Source organism: Arvicanthis niloticus, chromosome 10, assembly GCF_011762505.2.
Source record: "Arvicanthis niloticus isolate mArvNil1 chromosome 10, mArvNil1.pat.X, whole genome shotgun sequence".
Classification (NCBI taxonomy): domain Eukaryota; kingdom Metazoa; phylum Chordata; class Mammalia; order Rodentia; family Muridae; genus Arvicanthis; species Arvicanthis niloticus.
The window spans coordinates 9,582,367-9,604,113 of record NC_047667.1 but is presented as its reverse complement, the minus strand read 5'-3'; the positions used below and the strand labels follow the sequence as shown (position 1 = coordinate 9,604,113).

The 21,747-nt window shown below is 43.1% G+C and overlaps 1 protein-coding gene across 4 annotated transcripts in view; it reads left to right on the top strand.

The window, feature by feature from the left end:
- Nucleotides 1-13,618: 13,618 nt before the first annotated feature.
- Ptpn4 (protein tyrosine phosphatase non-receptor type 4) overlaps nt 13,619-21,747 on the top strand; it is a 159,177-nt gene continuing 151,048 nt past the window's right edge. For 3 of the 4 annotated variants that reach the window (XM_076941031.1, XM_076941032.1, XM_034513095.2), the window contains exon 1: nt 13,659-13,801. The gene's annotated coding sequence lies outside the window, so the exon portion shown is untranslated. Of the gene's footprint in view, nt 13,802-21,747 lie in introns of all 4 variants that reach the window. The other variant, XM_034513093.2, reaches the window with a different exon arrangement.

Here is a 21,747-nt window from a genome sequence, read left to right as displayed (position 1 = left end):
TTACACAGCTGGCCTGAAACTTAATTTACTATGTAGATCAGACCAGGTGAGAACTCACACAGACCTGCCTGCCTCTGGATCCTGAGTGCTAGAATAAAAAAAGAAAAAGAAAGAGAGAAAGGAAGAAAGAAAAAAAAAAGAAAGAAAGAAAGAAGAAAATAAAGGAAGGAAAGGAAAGAAGGATGGCTGGAGGGATATGACCAGGACTCTGCAGCCACACAAGGCTTTCCCAGTACCCTCTGGCCAGATCCTAGTGGGATTTGGTTATGGAGAAGAGGGTGTGATAGGGACCAGAGCTGGAGAATTGCCAGGCTCATTCCCATCTTAGTAGATGGGGAAACAAAACATAAGGGTGTTTAAGGAATTTTCTAAGCAATATATGGAGGGAATACAATGTAATTCATGTTTACATCAAATCTAAAGGCTCTGAATAGCAAAGGAGACAATGTCCACAGTGAAGAGGTGACATGCAGAGTGGAGAAAGTCTTTGCCAGCTGTTCATCTAACAGAGGATGAGCATTCAGGCTGTAGAAGGACCTCAAGAACCTTTACAGCAAAAAAAAAAAAAAGAGATAATCCAATCAAAATGGGGCGAAGAATCCTCTCACAAGTAGGGAGAAAAGAGAGCAGCTCCCTGTAGTCGTGAGGAACCGGAAATCATTGTTTTGGCTCACGTCTATAGATGTGAGAGGTAGACAGAGGTAAAGCCCATCAGCAAAGCTGTTGCATTTTCTGGATTGCTGGTTTACTATTGCTGGATTGCTGGATTGCTGGATTGCTGGACTGCTGGATTGCTGGATTGCTGGATTGCTGGATTGCTGGATTGCTGGATTGCTGGATGATTGCTGGATTGCTGGATTGCTGGATGGCTGGGTGGCTGGGTGGCTGGGTGGCTGGGTGGCTGGGTGGCTGGGTGGCTGGGTGGCTGGGTGGCTGGGTGGCTGGGTGGCTGGGTGGCTGGGTGGCTGGGTGGCTGGGTGGCTGGGTGGCTGGGTGGCTGGGTGGCTGGATGGCTGGATGGCTGGATGGCTGGATGGCTGGATGGCTGGATGGCTGGATGGCTGGATGGCTGGATGGCTGGATTGCTGGCTGGATGGCTGGATGGCTGGGTGGCTGGGTGGCTGGATGGCTGGATGGCTGGATGGCTGGATGGCTGGATGGCTGGATGGCTGGATGGCTGGATGGCTGGATGGCTGGATGGCTGGATGGCTGGATGGCTGGATGGCTGGATGGCTGGATGGCTGGATGGCTGGATGGCTGGATGGCTGGATGGCTGGATGGCTGGATGGCTGGATGGCTGGATGGCTGGATGGCTGGATGGCTGGATGACGATTGCTGGATTGCTGGATTGCTGGGTGGCTGGGTGGCTGGGTGGCTGGGTGGCTGGGTGGCTGGGTGGCTGGGTGGCTGGGTGGCTGGGTGGCTGGGTGGCTGGGTGGCTGGGTGGCTGGGTGGCTGGGTGGCTGGGTGGCTGGGTGGCTGGGTGGCTGGGTGGCTGGATGACGATTGCTGGATTGCTGGATTGCTGGGTGGCTGGGTGGCTGGGTGGCTGGATGGCTGGATGGCTGGATGGCTGGATGGCTGGATGATTGGATTGCTGGATTGCTGGGTGGCTGGGTGGCTGGGTGGCTGGGTGGCTGGGTGGCTGGGTGGCTGGGTGGCTGGGTGGCTGGGTGGCTGGGTGATGGCTGGGTGGCTGGATGGCTGGATGGCTGGATGGCTGGGTGGCTGGGTGGCTGGATTGCTGGATGGCTGGATGGCTGGATGGCTGGATTGCTGGATTGCTGGATTGCTGGATGGCTGGATTGCTGGATGGCTGGATGGCTGGATTGCTGGATTGCTGGATTGCTGGATTGCTGGATTGCTGGATTGCTGGATTGCTGGATTGCTGGATTGCTGGATTGCTGGATTGCTGGCTGGAGATACCCTGAAGATGAAGATTGGATTTGCCCCAAGGAACCCAGTGCTCCCAACAGCAGGAAGTAGCCTAAAGAAGTCTAAGCCCCTTTCCCCACTAACCTTCTTTCTCTCCCATCTAGGGATGGAAGGGATTAGGATGGAATAAGGGTTGGAAAGGTGATAGTAGGTATAAGAAAACAAAATAGTTTAAAAGCAGTACATCTACAAGAACACTATAACAATTAAGAACCTAGTAGACTTAGTAAGCATTAACACAGACCTCACCTAGGTGACTAGCAATGTGGTTTTGCCAGTTGTAATCCACTAGAAGCTTTTCTTTACCTCCAGCAAAAGTTCAGAGAGAGTAGCAGCGGAGGCATATGTTAAAGCTGGTGACATATGCATGGTAACACATCAGGTTTCCAGGATCTCACATCTAGGTGATTGCAACAGACTCCTGAATGCCCTGTCCCTGCACCTCAGGCATAGAGCAGAGTTCACGCTACATCACTGATACTGTGGCATGGGAAGGGTGTGGATGATGCATCTGACTGGGTGGAGAAGGGAGGGTGAGATCCAGGCCTGTGATTCTAAGACACCCTGCAGGGGAAGATACTGTAACCACTGCAACGGGTCTACCAGGGTGAATCTCAATCCAAATCTAATCTCTCCTTCCTCCACACCATGAAACTAATTTTTCTTAAACCACTGGCTACACAGTCATTCTCCCTTCTTATACCCATTCATCGTGTCACAGTTAATGCTCGCGCACTCCTGCTTAACTTTCAAGGAACTTTACAAAAAGAAGTCCAAATCCTAATGGATTATGACAATAATCCATTGTAACATTGTAACCAGGGGTTACCACCAACCTTTAACAGGCTCAGAAGTTAGCCACATCTCCTGCTATGGAGGAGGTGGAAATAAAAATTAGAGAATCGTTTATTTGGGGCTGATGAGATGGTTCAACAGGTTCAAAGTTCAAAGGCTCTTGACACCAAGCCTGACAAGCTGAATTCCATCCCCAGGACTCACATAGTAGAGCGGGTGAGCCAATTCCTGAAAGCTGTTCTCTCATCTCCACACGCTTGTCCCGCCACGGCATGCACACCCACACCCAAAGTAGCTAGATAGATGAATGAAGAAAGAAAGAAAGAAAGAAAGAAAGAAAGAAAGAAAGCGTAAGACACATGGTTGAGCTCACTGCCCCTTTCCTTTTAGCTGCATCATGTGACGATCTGATCTGAGGAACCAAGAGTAAATGAAAGGACCACTATTCCACGAAGCCTGAAAGTCACCAGGTGAGGGCAGGACTGCTCCATTGTGTCATCAAGCTATGTGTTGAGATGGAGCAGAATAGAGACATGGGGATGGGGGGGGGGGTGTCATGCAGAAGTCAGGGTGAAGGCTGGCATCTAAAAGGAGCTGGCAGACCTGCTTCTTCTAATTTGGGTTGTGTGTGTAGGGAGTGCATACATGTGAGTACACATAGGCAAGTGTGTGTGCCCATGTGGTTACGTGTGGAAGTCAGAGGTTGATTTGGGGCTGTGTTCTATGTTGCTCTCCACCTTTATTGTTTGAGACAAGGTCTCTTACAGTCTCCAGTTTGTCATTTTGGTTAGACTGGCTTTCTGGCTGGCCAGCAAGACCACAGGCTCCTCCTGTTTCCACCCACCAGCACCAGGACTACAAAGGCAAATCTCCATGCCCAGTTTTTTATGTGGGTACTAGGGATCTGAACTCAGGTCCTCCTGCATATGTGTCAAGCACTTTACCCACTGAGCCATCTCCAAGCCTCTGTTTACTTATTAGTAGTCCCTTCAAGGGGACATTTTCACATTCTGGATGGCACACCCAAAATAATTGAGAACAATACATATTTTACCTTGCAACCTACAAAATTCCACAAGACCATGCTTATATCATTTGTGTAGTGCACTTTAAGATTTTCTTGTTCACCGGGCGGTGGTGGCGCACGCCTTTAATCCCAGCACTTGGGAGGCAGAGGCAGGCGGATTTCTAAGTTCGAGGCCAGCCTGGTCTACAGAGTGCGTTCCAGGATAGCCAGGACTACAGAGAGAAACCCTATCTCAAAAAACCAAAAAAAAAAAAAAAAAAAAAAAAAAAAAAAAAAGATTTTCTTGTTCATTCTAGTTCAGTTTCATTTTTTTTCTCAAAATGCAAGTCACATACAGTTCTCCAAATTGATCCCACAACCCACTAATAAGTCACAATCTGAAAAATGGAAGGTATGCTGGGGATGGCGGCACATGCCTTTAATCCCAGCATTTGGGATGCAGAGGCAGGTCGAACTCTGTGAATTTGAGGCTAGCTTGGTCTAAATAGTGAGTTCTGAAACAGCCAGAGCTACACAGGTGGACACAGTCTCAAAACCCAACAAACAAACAAACAAACAAATAAAAAACAAAAAACAAATAAAAGCAAACAAATAAAAAAGGAAAATACTTGTGTGGTGTTTTGAATAGGATTAGTCTCCGTAGGCTCATACATTTAACTGTGTAGTCATTAGGAAATGGCACTTGAGAGAGATTAGGATTGCTATTGGCCTTACTGAGGTAGCCGGGAGTCGGCTTTGGGGTGTCAGAAGTTCAAGCCAGGCCCATGTCCTTTCTTTCTGCTGCCTGAGGATCCAGATGTAGAATTCTCAGCTCCTTCTCCAGCACCATGTCTGCCTGGATGCTGCCATGCTTCCCACCATGGTAACAATGGACTGAACCTCTGAACTGTTAGCAAGCCCCAACTATATCCTCTCCTTTCTAAGAGTTGCCATGGTCATGGTGTCTCTTCACAGCAACAGAACACTAAGACAGCTTGTCTGGAGGACAGGGGTTACCTCTTATCTATAATCCCAAGAGCTATAAAGTACTGAGTAATACAGGGTTTTTTAATGATTAGTGGAACATTTGCATTAGCGTTTAATTACAAGACTTAGATAAAGGTTAAGTGGCTTACCTTCTGCACATCAGTGTCTTATAAATAAATGTACCTACATGCATTGTACTTGCATTTGGGGAGCAGATAATACTGTAATCTTGCAGTAGGTACACTATATGTGCTGTTAATGTAATTTAATATTTCAGTCACAGTCTGAGGTTCCCATATTTTAAAATCATGTAATTAAATATATGTTCATCTTGAGCCTGGAGAAATGACTCCCTGGGTTAAGACCATGTACTTATAGAGGACCAAGTTCATTTCCCAGCATCCACATCTAGCTGCTCACGACCTCCTGTCACTTCAACTCCAGAAGACATGATACCCTCAATGTGCACATACCCACACACAGATACATTCACATTATTAAAAATAAATTTACAATGTTCATCCTGGAAGTCATTAACCCTCTCAAATAGTTAAACATATAAACTGTAATGACCCTGAACTGAATGGTAGTAAAGACCCTGACACACAAAACAATGGACACTCAGGTGCCCAGTCATCAGCGCCTGTGACTATGTGTATTACACAGCAAGAAAAGGACTTTGTAGGTGTAATTAAGTTGGAAACTTTGAGATGAGGAACTTATCCTGAATTACCTGGCGGGACCCAGTGCCACCAAAGCTCAGCTTGTTCCCTCCTTTTTATTCAATTTGGCACAGCACAGCATGGAAGGGTGCCACATAGAGTTAGGGTGTGTTTTTACAACTTAATTAATCCAGGATAGCCACTCCCTCATAGATATGCATAAAGGATTGTCTCTTAGGTGCATCAAGGTCTTTTTATTGGACCCAGAGTTGGCTTACTAGGGATAGTATAGCCAAGGATTCTTTCTCTGCTTTGCAGAAATGGAATTACAGATGGGCGTCTACACCAAGCCAGAATTTACATGTATGTTGGGGATCCAAAGTCTGGTTTTAATGCTTGCCTGGCAAGTGCTCTTTATCTTCTCAGCCATCTCTTCAGCATTCCTATACATATAAAGAAATGAAATACAACATATACTGTATGACCTCTTATATCCATCAGAAAGAGATATATATTGTTTGCCTTATAGCAACACAGAGAACATTCTAGAAACTTACACAACAACTATTGCTAGTACTTACCTATGAAGAGTGAGCTGGAAGTGTAAGAAATATATACTGTTCCTTAACTTTCTGAATAGAATTTCTTCCTGAATACTATATAGACCAGGTTGGCCCCAGTATGTAGCACAGGCTGGCTTTGAACTTGATATCCTTCTATTCTGAGGTGCCGAGTGCTGAGATTACAGGCATACATCACCACACCTGGCTTTTCATATAGTTCTTGATCTCCAGATTCCTATTTTGGGGCTTCTGCTGTTCTTTAGGGAAAAAATGGATGATACATGAAGAGGGAGACAGATAGACAGACAGACAGACACATTTGGATCAACAGTCTTAGAGTTGTATACCACCTGAGTTTAAAAAGCAGTTTCTTAAAAAAAAAAATTATATTTTACATAGCTCTGTAATCACAGGAAGACCAAGGCACATAATTCCGCTGTCATCAAGAAAATGTATGGGTGGGTGGGGGCACATCCTCATAGAAGCAGGAGGAGGGGGGATGGGATAGGGGTTTTTTGGGTGGGGGGGAAAGGGGAAAGGGGATAACATCTGAAATGTAAATAAAATATCCAATAAAAAATTAATTTAATAAAAACATGAAAAAAGAAAATGAGAAAAAACACACACACAAAAGAAAATGTACAGTAGGACGAGTTCATTCGTGTGTGTGTGTGTGTGTGTGTGTGTGTACGTGCACATGTAAGCATATGTGTGTAGAGTCCAGAGGCCAATCTTTGGGTGTTTTTCCTTACAACAGCTGTCAGCTCTGTTTATGAGACAGGACCTCTCACTGGGACTTGAGGCTTGCCAAGTAGGCTAGGCTGGTAGGTCAATGCGTCTGGGAGATGTAATGTCTCCTAATCGCAGAGCTTGGATTACGGGCACATGCCACCAGCGTTGTTGGTGGGCTCTGGGGGCTGAGCTTATGCCCTCACACGTGTATGACAAGCACTTTACCAACAGAGCCATCTCTTCAGGACCACCTGCCTCTGTAGTTTCTGGTTGTGTTTTCAGACAGGGTTTCCCTATGTATCCCTGACTGACCAGGGACTCAATATGTAGACCAGACTGTTCTCAAACTCACCTGTCTGCTTCTGCTTTCCAAGTGCTGGGATTAAAGGTGTGTGCCACAACATGGGGCACCCCCATTTTTTTTTTTTTTTTTTTTGTGACAGGAATATATGTGTTCCAGACAGGCCTCAGAATCACTATGGACCTGCCTATCTGTTGATCATCTGTTCTTCCTATGTCTGTCTTTCAGGCCTGAGACTATAGGGATGCACAAACCATGCAGATTTTACAATGTGTATTGAACCCAGGACTTTGTGACTGCTAGGCAAACACTTTACCAAACAAGCTACACTTGGTTCAAGCCGATCATTGACCCAACCTGTGACACTTTTGTTTGTTTGCTTTTTGTTTTGTCTCAGTTTTCCAAGACAGGGTTTCTCTATGTAGCCCTGGCTGTCCTGAAACTCAAACTGCAAATCAAGATTGGCCTCGAACTCTCAGAGGTCCATCTACCTCTGTCTTGGCATGCATTGCCTGGACATGGGCCACCACCACCAGATCTGATGACACTTTTTTTTTTTTTTTTTTTTTTTTTTTTTTTTTGAGATAGGGTTTCTCTCTGTAGTCCTGGCTGTCCTGGAACTCACTCTGTAGACCAGGCTGGCCTCAAACTCAGAAATCCGCCTGCCTCTGCCTCCCAAGTGCTAGGATTAAAAGCGTGTGCCACCACCGCCCACCCCGATGACACTTTTTTAAAGGTTTAAATCTTTACGTTTGCTTGGTTTGTTCTGCTTGGCTTTAAGTTAGGCATGAAGATTCCAGATAGGTAAAAAGTTCAAATTCCTTCATCCCCAAGTATATGGCTAAGGGACACAGCTACCCATCTGAGGTCATTTGTCGGACTCGTGTGATACTCATAATGACCATTTGAAAGTCTGTGTATCATTTTTTTGACATGGTGTGTGTTTGTGTGTGTGTGTGTCTGTATACATACACACGTGTAGATGTGTGTGCACGTGACAACCTTGGGTGTCACCCTCAAAAGGCTATCTGCCATAGAATCTTTTCTGGGACTGAAGTTTACCGATTAGGCAAGGCTGACTGGCCAATGAACCTAGAGATCCATCTGTCAGTGATGGGGTTATAGGTATAGGTCACCAAACCTAGCATGTGTGTGTGTGTGTGGGGGGGCTTCTGGAGGTCAAACTTAGGTCTTCACATTTTGAAAGCAAGCACTTTCCTGATGTAAACATCCTCTGAGCCCTGAAAATCCATATAGCTTAGGCAACAAAATTAAGTCATTTTAACATAGGTGTTTTAAAGTTGAAATTTATAGCCTTTTGAGCTTTCCTGAGAAAATGGAGTCTAATTTTCCTTTCTAGTCACCTCTTTGTATCTCTTCACTGACCCCAAGGTGTCTCTGTCTCTGTCTCTGTTTCTGCCTCTCCTGGCACTGGAAATCAAACCTAGGTCTTCCTTCATGCTCAGTAAGCACTCTACCACTGAGCTATGTGCTCTTAGTACATTTATTTCCAGTGTAGGTGCCACGTTTGTGCCACAATGTGAATGTAGAAGTTGGAGGAGAAGTCATGGGAGTATTCGCTCTTCTACCACGTGTGTTCTGGGATAGAACTCAAGTCATCCATCAGGCTTGGTGGCAAGTACCTTTCCCCAGGAAGCCATCTCAGCGGCTGAGGTCTCCCCTCTCTCCCTCTCTCCCTCTCTCCCTCTCTCCCTCTCTTCCTCTCTCTCTCTCTCTCTCTACCTCTCCTCTCTCCCTTTCCCTCTCTCCCTCTCCCTCTCCCTCTCTCCCTCTCTCTCTCTTTCTCTCTCTCCCTTTCCCTCTCTCCCTCTTCCTCTCCCTCTCTCCTTCTCCCTCTATCCCTCTCTCCTTCCCCTTCCCCCTCTCCCCCTTCCTCTCCCCTTCCCCCCTCTGTCCTCCTCCCTCTCCCCCTCCCCCTTCCTCTCCCTCTCCCTCTCCCCCTCACTCTTCCCCTTCCCCCTCCCTCTCCCCTTCCCCCTCCCTCTCCCTTTTTCCTCCCCCTCTCCCTCTCCCCCTCCCCTCCTCTCTCTCTCCCCTCCCTCTGTCTCTCCCCTTTCCCCTCCCCCCTCTCTCTCCCCTCCCTCTGTCTCTCCCCTTTCCCCTCCCCCCTCTCTCTCCCCTCCCTCTGTCTCTCCCCTTTCCCCTCCCCCCTCTCTCTCCCTCTCCCCCTCCCCCTGTATCTCTATTATAAGATAGGGCCTCACTAAGCTTCTTAGCCTGTCCTTCAATTCACTCTACAGTTCAAAAATTAGGGCTTGAGTTTGTGATCCAGAGTTGGGTTACTCATTTCTTTTGAAGGGGTCCTTCCAAGTTACTGATGGTAGGGTAGCTTATGAGTCAACTATAATGCCCAGTTATAGCCTCTCCTGCCCTGCTGTTGCATGGAGCCACTGCCAAGAACCAGGTGGCTGAGCTTGGCTGTACAGGATAGAACAAACACCTATTACTTTCAGGGCCTAGCTAGCCAGGGTTAGAAGAAGGCTTGCCATCAGCTACCAAGTCTAAAAGGCCCAGTCATCTTTGTCTGCCAACTAATTCCAAGTGAGGACAGAGCCCTTGCTCTTAATCTCTCAAAGCACAGCCAAGGGCAGACTGCAGACACAGGGAAAAGTCACAGTCAGGCACAGTGTCTGCCAATATCCAGTAATGTTTGCCAGTTCTAAGGTGAAAAAGAAAGTCTTGGAACTCCTAACTGTTTAATTATCTTAATTATGTCTCTTAGGTACAGGATTAGATTAGGTATAAAATTCGTATTCACAAGGTTCTTATATCTATAAAATGTAAGCAATATTCAAACTGAACCCAAAAGTGTAAAACTCTATTAATATTGTGTATGTAACACGATAGATAATGTTTTGCTGAAATGAAATTGTCTCTTGGGATGGAGCTCAAGGCTCTGGTTATAACTTGGGCCAGATGCAAAATCAAATGCAGTGCTAACCAACAGGTTAACATCAGATCATTCAGAATAGGCACAGAAATATATGAATTGTTTTAAAGAACGTAATTTAAATGGGGGTAGAAATGTACTTTTCTTTCAAAGAGAACTTGCAAGTACAGGAGCATTTTGTCTGCCAAGTTCATACAGAAGAAGCATTTTATCTGCCAAGTTCATACAGGGCCCCAGGATCTCTTGCCCCACCCCAAATTTAGTGAATTAGAATCTGTATTTTAAAACTAATTCCTACATTTAAAATGTATCATGAGTGTATGTTTGTGCACATGTCTACTGCGATGTTTCGGCAGGTCTGTGGATGTCAGATGACAACTTTCAGGAATCAGTTCTTTCCATGTGGGGTCCTGGGATTGGACTCAGGTCTTTACATTTGGTTGCAAGTGTCTTTTCTTGTTGCGCCATCTTGCCAGCCTAGAACCTGCATTTTAATCAAGGTGTCCAGGTGATGGATATAAAGATTAAAATTTGAGAAGCATGAATTTATTTCTCAGTTTATTCTTCATTGAGCAAATATGAAGTTGGGGTATGGTCTAAAGTTTAGTTTTGTTTTTTAAGAGAGCATCTTACGTAGCCCAGGCTAGTCCCAAACTCATCATGTAGTGAGAATCACCTTGAATTTCTGATCCTCCTGGTTCCATCTCAGGTGCTAGAATTTCACACATGGATCGTTATGCAGGGTCTTAGGTTGTCCTGAGGATCAAACCCAGGGTTTCATGAAAATAAAGCAAGCATCCTACTAACTGAGCCACACAGCCTGTAAAGCAATTGTCCCCCTCTTCTTCCTCTTCCTCTCTTACACAATTACTTGCTCCTTCTTTTTCAGGGATGCAGGAAAGTAGGTTTAAGATGAACTTAGAATTTTCTAGGGATGACTGTGGGTACTGGAAGCATCTAGGTGATTTCCACTATGAAGGCTCTATTTGGGAAGTTACTCTGTTTATGTGAAATATCCAGAGTAGGCAAACTATGCATAGGGACAGAAAGTAGATTATGGCTTGGTAAAGGTTTGGGGAGGAGAAAATAGAGAATGATCAACAGGCAGAGGATGTCTTTTGGGGGTTAGTGATAATTAGTAGTGACAGTTTTGTGGTAGAGTCAGGGTTGATGGTGGCACAGCTGTGAATGGCTCATCATGCCTGGCTTTTTACATGTGCTCTGGGGAATCTGAACACAGGTCCTCACAGTTGCTCAGCAAGTTTACTGACTGGCTTATCTTACAGGTCTATTTCTGGTATTTTCTTGAAACCCTGCTCACTTGTGATTCAAAGGTTTTGTTCTTTCCCTGCCTTTATTTTTCTCTGCCGGCAGTGTCCTCAGGCATTCCGAGGGCTGCAGAGATGACTGAGAGGCTTTGCCTTAGGTAGCAGCAGTGATCAAATCATGGACTATCAGCAATATCCACACAGGGCTGAGTATTGTGCAGTAAGATGAACATTGTGAAACACACCAAAGGGACGTTTAAACCTAGAGCCATTTGTGTCTAGAGCCATTTATTTCTTAGTGCTTGACTCTGGTGAATTCTCTTTGATCTTTTGTTCAAGGATGAATGAATGCTGACCAAAGTGAGACAAGAAGCATTTAGTAATACCTCGAACAAAGGATTTCAAAATGGAGAGCTGAGGGAAAGAATATATACTTAGGGAAGAATGAATGAGTGCAGGCTGGCACTGCCCTGTCCCACCCACATCCCGAGACAGGGTATCATGTAGCACAGGCTGGCCTGAGACTTTCTGTGTAGCTACAGATGTTCTTGAACTCTTGATCCTCCTGCCTCAGGCTCCTACCTGGTCAAGAGTTCATCACCAGCTGGACAAGAAAAAGTAGGAGCAGAGTAAGAATGAGAAAAAGTTGATATAAACTGTTGTCTTCGACAGTTTTGCACAGGTTTTCCTCACTGGTAAAGTCATTTCATCAACATGGAGAGAAGCAGCTTTGCAGCATGTAGGTGTTGGGAGCTGAGGACCTTGGATGTATACGGGCAACTGCTCTCTCCTGAGCTCCTTGAACAAACCAACTATCTATCTTTTTATCCATTTATCTATTTTGGTTTTTCAAGACATGGCTTCTCCCTGTAGCCTTGGCTGTCCTGGAACTTGCTCTGTAGACCATGATGGCCTTGACATCACAGAGACCCTCTGCCTTTCAAATGGTGGAATTAAAGGCATTCATTACCACCACCCGGCAAAACATTTTATATAAATATGGTCTCTGGTGAGGTACAAATTGAGATTAAGAACTAACAAGAATCCTGACCACAGAAAAGGGCATTGAACCCCACTCCCAGGAGGAAAAAAAGTCAAGGACTTTTGAGGTGTGTCAAAGGGTAAAGGAAAGGAATTTGCTGACAAGTCTGAAGTTCTGGGTTCACTCCCTGGGACACACATGGGATTACCAACTTTCAAACCTTGTCCTCTGATAAACACACACACACACACACACACACACAAAATTTTAGGTGAATACAAAATAAAGAAATGTAAAAAACAAACAAACAAACAAAAATCCAACCAACCAACAGCAAAGAGGAAATGTGAGGGTCCTCCCAACCCACCCTTCCCTCATTTGACCTCAGCTGAGGTCACCCATTCCATAGGAATGTTCTCTCATCAACAAGTTTGTATTACCCAGAAAATATTAAGAGAGTACCCTCCTCAAGGCCATGCCATGATAATACCAACCCTCATTCTTAAAATGACTGAACGACTTTGATTTTTAAAAAAGCAGTGTTCCTTGCACACAGAAAGCACCTATCCTTTGTTTTATCCATGAAATGCCTTTTGCTTAGGCTTTGTTTTCGAGGGCCCATATTTAGGAGAACTGACTGAAAACTGCACTTCAAAACCTATACTCTCTATTAGCTCTTAGTTGGGACAACCTGATGCCAGGAGGTCGCGTTTCCCCACTCTGCGGTATTGCCCCTTTTTTGTATCTCCTGAGTCGGTCAGTAGGTACACCCTAGAAGAGGGAGGAGGGGCCGGACTGACAGTCAAGGAACCAATGGCTGCCTGGCGATGGGGTGTGGACACGGAGCCACGCCCTCCCCTCCCAACCCGCTAAATCCCGCCTCTCTCGCACCTGTGAGTGCCACTGCTTCTAGGCAGGCGCCCGCGCTCCGAAACTGGGTAGGAGGCGGAGCAGGGGCGTGGCTTCACCTCTCGCGAGACCGCCTCCTGTTGCCGAGGCCGCCGTTCCGGGGCTCTGACTGGCCGGGGGCTGCGCAGCCGCCATGTTCGGTTGCTATGCTGCGGCCTCGGAGACGGGGTGTGCTTGAGAGAGGAGGAGGAGACGGAGGAGGCGGTGGGGGCGAGGGAGGAGGAGGAAGGAGAGGAGGAGGAGAAGAAGGAGGCGGGTGACCGAGGTTCTCCTTTGCACTCTCACACAGAGCCGCCTCCCTGGAGTCACCCGCCGCCTCACGCCGCGCGTGCTTCTCCGCTCCGCGGACGCGACATTGTTCTCTAAGACTCCCGGGACCTGTCAGAAATCGGGGCTCCGGGACTTGAAAGAGACTTGACTTCGGCCCGCGGGCCCGCGGGTTGCGGGGACCGCTGCACTTTCGGGGCGCGTGTGAAGGGATTAGCTCATCTCGGCGCGAGGTGCGAGCGCGCGCCTCCCCGCGCACGCCGGCCCCGCCGCAGCCCCGCAGGATGACGGGGTGCAGGCGGCCCGCGGCCGTGGCGCGGCCGCTGTGGCGGCGGCTGTTCGCGGGGCGCTGAGGGCGAGCACCCAGACGCGGACTACGCGCCTCCTTCCCCCGGCCGCGAGCCCGGGGCCTCCTGGCTTTTTGTATTTGGATTTTTTTCCCCCCCTTTCTCCAGCCGAGAGGACGCGGCTGTGATAACGAAGGTAAGAGAGGCGCTCGGGCAGGTTCTTCGCTCGGCCTGCTTGGGCCCCCTTTGCAGGTCGTGGGCGCGCACCTGAAGCTCGCGGGGCCAGGTGGCCAGACTACCCGCTCGGCTCCCCTTGTCTTAGTGGGTCCGGGCACTCGAATCTCCCTGGGGTTTACAGTTGAAATCTCTGCTAGGGATGAGTGCAGGGGAGAAGGGATGGGATAGATGCGGAGATGGAATGTTCCTAAACTCAAGGTAAGGCTGGAGAATCTTCAGCATTTCATTTGTGGGATTCTTTTTTTCTAATTCTTATTGTTAGGTTAGTGGACTCATATAAGCATCTTTATTTATTTATTTATTTATTTATTTATTTATTTATTTTTTCCGCATGCGGTAGGAACACACGCTTCCTTCCATTGAACTTGAAAGTCTCTTGTGACTCGCTAGTATTCTACTTGCTTTTAGGAATCTGTAGTTGGGCCCAAAAAGTTGAGATGTAGAACAGATCTGAATCCTTCTCTTAGATTTTTCATGATCCTTTGGAATCGTCCCTACCTTCATGATGTTTAGATACACCGTGAGTCTGTAGTAAAGAACAGATCGGCGTTTGTGGGGTTTTGTAAAATGTAAGCGCAGTGATTTGTGGCTTTTTGGCTTTACATTTTCGTTTCTGTGTTAATGTTTGTTTTATAGTTACAGGAAAAATGGAGCGTATGATTGTCCTTTGTGGACAGAACTGTTTTTACCAAACCGTAGTCACCTGAATTGTCCCAGAACGATTTCTGAAAATCAGTTCAATTCAGAGATGAGAGAGACAGAGAGAGAGAGAGAGAGAGAGAGAGAGAGAGAGAGAGAGAGAGAGAGTTAAATGCATGTATGGATGCATTTGCATTTGCTGGAGTTTCTTCAATAATGGAACAATTTACAGTTTCACTGCTAATGCATATGGATGTTTCCCTGAAACTTAGGTCAGAGACTTTATGTTTGGCCTTGCATCAGAGAGTGACATCAGTGTGTACAAGGACTATGTAGAGGGTTTTAAAAACTGCTTGTTCCAGGAGGACTAGTCATACCTACTTTTGGAATGAGCAATTCAAGAAATACTGAGTGTGTGACTAGATCTTGGGTCCAGATGAAATAACACAGTTCATTGGTCACATTTCAAAGATGGCTGTGGAGGAAAAACAAAAACAAAAGCAAAAAGCTAGTGTATCTGACTTGTAAAGACAGACTAGATGAAGACTGGAGAGTAAATACCACAGCTTTTTGAAAACACTGGGTTTGTGAACATTAGTGTGTCAAAGGAGAAAACTTGTTTTCCAGAAGGGGAGGGGATGACCTTAAACAATTATTCAGAGTACCTAATAGATTATACTTAGATAGATACATTATTTAAATCTCAAATTTGAGGGCTACAAATTTGATGTTCTTTTAAAGAAAAAAGCCGGTTTCCAAGAAGTTTATGAACCATTTTATTCACTCATAAGATCAGTCATGCCACCTTTTTTTGGTCAGAATACATTTCTGCCCCAGTTACCACAAAAGTTTTGTGTCTCTTCACATTTTTTATGCCATTCTTGTCTTTGTTCATATTTTGTAATAGCACATGTCCATGGATGTGATCTTGATTTCTAAGTGTGTGTGTACATGTACATGTGTACGTGACAGTATTTTGTGTTTACCTGATCTTTAAACATTTGCTAAAAAGATTGTTTTAAACACAAGGAAGCATTACTATTTTAATAATTTTTCTTAATGCTGAGTTGGTTACAGTTTGTTAAGGTAGAAAATCAGAGATTCCTCAAAAGTAGTAACAGGTGAGTGAGTATATGACATTCTCAGCTCAGGTTCCCAGTGGCTTCTAGGTAGTAGTAAATTGTGTCAAGTCTTCTCCTGCTCCTCCCCCACGGTGTCCTAATTAAGTAGCTTTAAAATGTCCCTAGTAATATTGTTACTTTAAATTTATGACACTAATTTCTAATTTAAGCTAGGCATAACACCAGCATCTATTGAACACATTTGCTAAAAATACTTTCTGGGTCGGATGTACTTAGAATGCAGCCTCAGGAAAATTCACTTGAACTGTTCTACTGTGACCAGTTGTGGATATTATTTTTAAAAGAACTTTAATAAAATTACAGAATCTTATAAAGTAGATTTTTATTAGTTTAGGCATAGGTGCGACCTTTTAATGTATAAAATGAGACAATAATAAATTTATGTGTGATAGCAATAGAAACTTTTTTCAGTTTTTAAGAAAACTTATGTAAACTATTGATTCTTAAGTACTCTGGTTTGTATACATGAAGTATTTTAATTTTATGTATTGCATATGTAAGATGATGTACAGTGGATTGTTGTTTATTTAGTACTTATGGCCGTTCCTCAACTGTGAAGGGGAGATCAGTAGATACATTTTTGAGTAAATTATCTTTAAGGAACAAAATATAAATTAGATAAAGGAGATGCTTATTGAGAGTACTTCTTTTCTCTTCTGAGAGTTTGGTTGTTTAAAAGCAAGAAACCTTAAAAAACATGTAGGAGTCTAGTCTTGTTTGATAGATTGTTAAGGGTGAATCATTTAAAGGTCTGTTTGAAGTCTTCATATTAGGAATGTAAAATTGGTGAATTTCTTAGGAATGCAAGTCAGTGTGACTTAATGTAGCTAAATAGAAATTGTTACTCATAAATGAGATTTGCTTATTGCTAGAAATATACTGTTTTATAAATTGTTTTGTTATTTTTCTGGATTTTTGCATGTAAAAAAATTTTTAAATGAGATGTTCAGAGATGTTAAATTTACTGGCTCAGTAGAAGCCTTAAAGACTAATTTCGTGGTGGCGCACGCCTTTAATCCCAGCACTTGGGAGGCAGAGGCAGGCAGATTTCTGAGTTTGAGGCCAGCCTGGTCTACAGAGTGAGTTCCAGGACAGCCAGGGCTACACAGAGAAACCCTGTCTCGAAAAACCAAAAAAAAAAAAAAAAAAAAAAAAGATTAATTTCTGTCGGACTTTTTTTGGGGGGGAGGAGGCTAGTAAAGTACTGTAGAGAAACATATTGGTATGTTTTCATGTAATGCTCAATCATATAGTGACAAGAAACATAATGAAATAATACAGAATATTTCTTACTGGCATAGAAGAACAGTTGTCTAGAAACTGTACAATTTGTTTTATATCCTTTGAATGAGAATTCAGTATAGTCATAAAATACAAGGGATGTTTATTGTACTCACAGTTATCTTTTATTTCATTATTCTCTAGTAGAAACAGTGGAAGGAAGGTATGAGTATTTGAAGAAATTGCTAAGAACTGAATGCTTATTCTAAGATTAATTTGGGAAGTTCACTTATTTCTGTCTTCTCACAGGAGGTTCTGTAGAGTACTAGAAAGAAAAGAGGATCGGGGGGGGGGGGGGGGGGGAAGAATGTTAGTATTTATTACCTGTTGAGTTCCAGACAGTGTACATATAAAAAAGTTACTTCACTTAATCATCAAGTCTACTTTTGACGTGTGTTTATTAGTTCACCCTTATGTCAACCTTGTGCCATTTGCTCCTATCCAAGGGGAATTCAAACCATACCTGTCCCATGCTAAAGCTTGTTCTTTAGAACAGTGAAGTCCAGTTAAATTTTCTGTAATGATGAAATTACTTTGCCTTCTTTCTCAGATTTATTGAAGTATAGTTGACATATATGGGGGAAGTATTTTTTCCCTACCCTGTTAGATATGGTAGCCGTTAGCCGTGTGTAGGGTGTGGAACACTTGAAGTTGGACTGGTCTGTGAAAAACTGAGGCTGATGTTGCATTTTGTTTTAATCATTTTAAATTTCTAGCCAAATGTGGTTGCTTGTTATATGGTCTGAGTTAGCATAGCTTTAAGATCTTGATTCCTAGAAAATCTGAGGTCTGGTATTCCATCTTCCACTGGTTTACACAATTTACTTAATTCTTGAGCTTCAGTTTAATCTGTTGAGAAAATGAAGGGATTACCAAGGCTCTGTTTTGCTTTAAAGGTCAGTAACTTCTTAGAACACGCAGTGGCATTTAATATTCACAGGCATTATTTCTGAAGGAATTCTCCCTCCCCATTGAGTTTATCACTCATAAAGAATTTATTTTTGAGAAGAATATAAAGTACACAAAGAGGTAAAGGGGTTATTTTCTGTACACAATCCTATACACAGTTGTCTGGTGAAAGCATTGTGTGACCAAATTTGTTCCAACACAGGGTCAAGGTGGTGCTAAGTAAGTGCTCTGACACTGAACTACATGTTGAATAAAAACTGAATCTTTAAAAAATCCCATTTTTTTTTTAAAGATTAGCAACTTTACAAAACAGAATTGCTGAACATGACAGTGGACTCATAAAGCAACAGGAAAGAAAAAAAATTCTTGCCACTTTCCCATGTAAGATATATAGCAGTTCCTGGTACTTACCAATTAATTCTTAACCTGTTTGCTGGGCCTTGAAGACTTTTCTCCTAGTTTGATCTTACTGACCCTATTTCTTATTCTTGCTTAAAACAACAACATTGTTTTCTCCTTCACCCTTGTCTCCTCAGTTTATACATTTTTGATTCTTCAGTTTATACCTCTTAAGTTTTCCGCAGAACTCACCTTTTTGTTAGATAATCCAGTCAAGATGACCTGGGTTTCAGACCTGGCAGTAAGTTCCTTGGGGTAGATTTTTTAGATATTCACATTTAGATATTCACATTTAGATGTTCACATGTGTGTGCATGTGTGTTAGCCCGTACAGGTTCATGTAGAGACCAGAAGTCAATATTGTGATGTCTTCCTCAGTCCTTTATTTGTATTTATTTTTCAAGTTGGGTTTCTTACTAACCCTGGACTAGAGTTTAGTGGCTCTGGCTGAACTGGCTGGCTGATGAGCTTGCTCCCCGCCTAGTGCTTGGGCTGCTGAGGTGTGCCACCATTTTCAGCTTTGCATAGGTGTTAGGAATTAAAATTCAGCACCTTACTCTGAGCCATCTGCCCAGACCCACCCACCCACCCCATCCCTCCCTCCCTTCCTTTTTTCTTTTCTTTTTTTTTTTTTGTTAGTTTTATCTAATAAGAACATTTAAAACAAGGGTTGTTTCTTTTCTGTTGTTTCATGAGTTCAGCAATTTGGTTTTTTTTGTTTTTGTTTTTAAAAGAAAGTTGTAATTAAAAAAAGATTAGTATTTATCCCAGTCACCATTTGAATTGGCATTTTTGTTTCCTTCTGGGCAACAACTCCCCCACATGACCCCCCTATTTGTATGTATTGTTAAAGTTTTGTGACAAAGATGAAATTTTGAATGCAGTATATTGGAAACATTGCATGGTAGAAGGTTTTCAATATAAGAAAAAGATCATAGACTTTGGAACCAGATAAATGAGTTTAAAATCTGGTCTTATAAAAACCTTGGCAAATTATATGACCTTTAAGCCAGTTGAATTTTTTGTTTGTTTGTTTTGTTTTTAAGACAAGGCCTCATGTTATAACTCAGACTTAAAACTTATTATGTTATCCAGGCTTGGCTTGAACAAATGCAGTCTTGTCTCTGGCTTTTGAGAGCAGGTGTGGCTTTGAATTGTTGTTGAGTACAACGAATCTATATATTTGAAGCATCTAGGACTATGCTTTAAGTAAGTGGCAGTTGGCATAGCCACTTTCTCTGTTTTATATTACCATGTTCATGAACATAATTTAAATGATAATTCAAACATTCAGATGACTTACTATAACTAAATCATTTGCCTATTGTTAGACAGTTTTTTATTTCTTCAGTCTAAAACTAGAGGGCTGGGATTATGGTTCAGGGTTATCCCAAATACCTCTTTTGCAAAAGTAGACTGTAGACGTTCTTATTTTGGAAAAAAATAGTTATACCTTGTTTTAATTATTGCATGTCTTATTGGGGGATAATGTGGCAAACATTCCTTTACATGTTAATCAAACATTTAAATTTCTGATATAATAAGAACAATATTATCTATAAAGGTAAATGCAGTCTGATACTTTCCTTTCACATACACAGTTTAGAGTGACAGTGTATTAAGATCTGGGGGAAGTGAGAATTGGCATTTGGATATGGTCTTGAAGGGTGAATTGAACTGATCAGGGTGGAAAAAAATAATTCGCTTGTATAAAAGTCAGCAGTGTGAAAGGGTATATAGTATGTTTAAAGAAATGCAAGCTGTCTGTTGTATAGATGTATACCTAGTGGGCATAGTTTCTTGTTCCTATGTGTGTTTGCTCTGGTAGGAGATGGAACACCAGGTCAGATGACTCTTGTACTTGGGCAAGTGGGGTTGTATTTAGACCCTTAGAATGTATCTTCCTGTTGAGCATATAAAAACCTGTACAATGGTTTCTTCTGACTTTAAATCATCTCTTGGTTTATCCTAGTGGTAAAATGATTGTTTTATTTATTTGATGTCAAGTTTGGAAAAGTATGGTTTTAGAACCCACTCCCCCTTGGAATCCCTACCATGTCATAAAAAATAAAATGAACACCAACTCCTAGAGTAAGCATAAATTAAGCTCATGTCAAAGTCTTTGTCTTTTTTTTTCTTCTTCTTTTTAAGACAGGGTCTCACTGTTTAGCTCAGTCTGATCTCAAACTCTTGATAGTCCTCCTGCTTTAGCCTTATGGAGTGCTGAGACTCCATAAGGTTTGAGTAGGTCAAAGGTCTTTTATTTTCTCTTTTTCATTCCCACTACCCTTAGTACTTAATTTGTTCATTGTTTTCTTTGTGTATGAATGTGTGAATATGTATGTACATGAAACACCTTTTCACTTTCCTACCTTGTAAATTGGCATTAACAATAGGCAGCAGTTACAGATATTTGTATAAGCAAATAAAATTAAGTATAGGTTTTAGAAGTATGGGTTTCTGATTTTAGAGTTAGTAGTACTAAGCTGCATAAGGGTTTCAGGGAGACAAGAATGCTGTTACTGTGGTGTAGGTGAGGTATGAAAAGAATTAGAGATGGGAAAGTAGAGAATGACAGTATATTTAGACATAGGGAAAGGAGGAAAAAAAAGATGAAGTTAGTGCTAAGATTTATCCTTTGGCAGTTCTCCTTTGGGAAAGAAAGGCCAAATACTTCTGGATATATTTAATGAACCAGCTGTTTTGCTGACACCATGGTTGTCATGAGTTTACACTGAACTTTTGAAAATTAACACTTTGAAGTAATTTCACACTTAATGAAAATTCTTAAAGAGCTTCTGAAATCTTTTAAATCACATTTTACCATTGAACTAGCTATATGAATATACAAGATTAGCCTGGGACATCTTATTATGCTTGACTTAATAAAGTAGACTTAGTGATGTCCTTTCAGTTGTCCAGAGGACCCCTTGGTATTAGAATTGATCCTTCTTCTCTTCTGCTTCATCTATTTTGTTGTTGTTTTGAAGACTGGGTTATGTGTGACTCAGGGTAATCTTGATTTCCTTGTATAGCCAAGGACAACCTTGAACTTCCAAGCCTCATGTCTGTTCATCCCAAATGCTGGGATTACAGCATGTGTCACTGTTCCAGGTTTATGTGATGCTGAAGATGGAGCCTAGGGCTTTGTATATGCTAGGTAAGCACTCTGCTGACCTAGTGATGTCTTCACTTAGCCCTCTTACACTCCATCATGCTCTGGTGAAACTACCTAATCTCCTTGCTGGTCCATTCTCATCCTTAGTTCCACTTTGTGGTTGTTGTTTTTTTTTTTTTTTTTGGTTATTTTGTTTTGTTTTTGTTTGTTTGGCTTTTGGGACAGGTTTTCCCTGTTTAGCCCTGGCTTCCTAGAACTCCCTCTGTAGGTGAGGCTGACCTCTGTAGGTGAGGCTGACTCACAGAAATCTGCCTGTCTCTGCCTACCAGAGAGCTGGGATTAAAGACCAGTGCCACCACTCTTGGCTCTAGCTCCACATTTCTGATGAGTGTACCGTTTGTAATCTGATTAGACTTT